Here is a 2,401-nt window from a genome sequence, read left to right on the forward strand (position 1 = left end):
TGCTCTCAGATCCCTTCATTCTATTGCCATTCATACCACGCCAAACCTCATTCATACCACGCTGAATTAATTCTACCTTCCATCTCCTTTACTTCTACATATAGACTACTGAATGGAGTTGAGGGAAGTAATACAATTGTACAGATAGAGTCCACTACAACTTTATGTTATTGAATATTAGCTAGGCCATAACTGCTTCAAGGTGATTCTTTGAATCCTTCATAATAGATTTTTTCTATCTCACTGCATTCATTGTTCCAAACCTCCAATTCTCTTCTCTACCTCCCATAGAACCCCCTCCCCTAACATTTTCAGTTGAGAATCTCACCTCATATTTTGCTGAGAAAATCAAAGCCATTTATTTTAAGTTTCTTTTTTCCCCGATATCTTGATCTTTCCTCTTGTTTCCTGAGTTAGTATGGATAATTGGCATCATCCCCGATTATTATCATCTTCTATTATTTTCTCAGTTACTCCAGTCTCTGAGGAAGAGATGGGTATTCTTCTTGTCAAGGCTAATTCTTCTATGTGTGCCTTTGAACCCACCCCCCATTGCCTTCTTTTGAAGATTGCCTACATTGTCATTTCCTTTTCAAATTTTTAACCTCTGTTTACTGACTCATTCCCCGCTACCTACAAACATGACCATATCTCTATTTCTAAACAATCTTTCCCAGATCCTAGTATCTCCTATCATCTTACATATTATTTTATGTCCTCAGCCAAACATATTTAGAAAGCTGTCTATACTGAGTGTCTCCAATTGTTCTCCACTCACTATTTTTTTTTTTAGTCTTTTGTAATCTGGCTTCAGACTTCATCATTCAACTAAAGCTGCTCTTCACGAAGTTACTTTTGATGTCTTAATTGTCAATTTAAGTGGTTTCTTCTCAATCCTGACCCTTCTTGACCTCTATGTAGCATTTCACAATAGTGACCACCCTCTTGTTCTGGATTATCTTTCCTCTTTGGGCTTCTATGACAGTATTCTTTACAATTTCTCATACTTGTCTGATCTTTCTGAATCTTCTTTGCTAAATAATTGTGTATTCCATTACCTCTACTGATGTGTATATCACAAGGCTCTGCTCTTGACCTTTTTTTCTTTTCTCTCTATAGAAGATGACCTCATCAGCTTCTATGGATTCGTTATATTTTATATGCATATAACTGTATGGTTAGCCAACACTGGCTACTGTCCTGTGTTTCAGTCTCACATAACCAACTGCCTATTCAACATTTCAAATTGGAATCTGCTAACACCAGAAACTCAGTATGGCCATAATAGGACTCACATTTTCTCTCAAGCATATCTAATTTTCATAATACTATTGAGGGTACCAGCAACCTTTTCTGGATCTTAGGTTGTGACCTAGGTTACAACCTCAGTGCTATCCACATCTTTTCACTCTCATTCCACATATTCAATTATTGCCACATATTTGACCAGTTCAATCAGTTTTTGCTTCCATTTCAAATATCTCTGTAGCATGTCCCTTTTTCTTTCTACTCACCTCAGTTCAAGCCCCCATCACCTCTTGCCTGAGGTATTACAAGAGTCTCCTAAATGATGTTCTTACCTCAAATCTTTCCTTACTCTAAGCCATTCTTCACATAGCCATCAAAGTGATTTTTCCTAAATCTCAAGGAAGATCACGGCGCTCCACCCTTCATTCAGTAAATTCCAATGGCTCTCTATAGCCTCTAATATAAAATATCAACCCTTTTCTCTGCCATTTAAAACTTTTCATAAAACTTTTTCATCTAGTCCCTTTCTACATCCCCAGAATTCTTCTGAATTACTTTCCTCCATTTGTTTTGTAATCTTTTCATGCTGCTTGCTCTTATTAACAGAAGACGTCCAATCTCCCATTTTCATGCCTTTGCATTGATGACCCCCTAAAGTTTGAATGTTCTCTCTCCTCACACCTACCTTTTAATGCCTGGTTTCCTTCAAAATCCAACTCAGGTACCACCTTCTACATGAAACCATTCTTGATTACCACAATGCTAGTGCCCTACCTCCCCTAATTAACATGCATAATTCATGTTGTTTATATTCTGTCCTCAAAGGCAGAGACTGGCTCACTTTTCCTTTGTAGCACCAGTATCTAACATAGTGACTGACACATAGTAGGCATTTAATAAAAAAAAATTGTCAATTGGTTGATTAATTGAATATTTTGGAAAAATTCAGGTTCTTTGACTGAACTTAGAAAATCTAGTTCTAGTGCACTTTTGCTTCTTCCTAGCCATATGATTTTGAGCAAGAAGGTATCATGATACTTTGGAAAGAGCACTGACATTGGAATGAGAAGATCTTGGTTGAAATACCAAGTCTGACACTTGCAAACTATGTGATTTCCAATAAGTCACTTCAGCTATCTGTGCCTCAGTCTCC

This window comes from Phascolarctos cinereus, unplaced genomic scaffold, assembly GCF_003287225.1.
Source record: "Phascolarctos cinereus isolate Bilbo 61053 unplaced genomic scaffold, phaCin_HiC Scaffold_3;HRSCAF=262, whole genome shotgun sequence".
Classification (NCBI taxonomy): Eukaryota; Metazoa; Chordata; class Mammalia; order Diprotodontia; family Phascolarctidae; genus Phascolarctos; species Phascolarctos cinereus.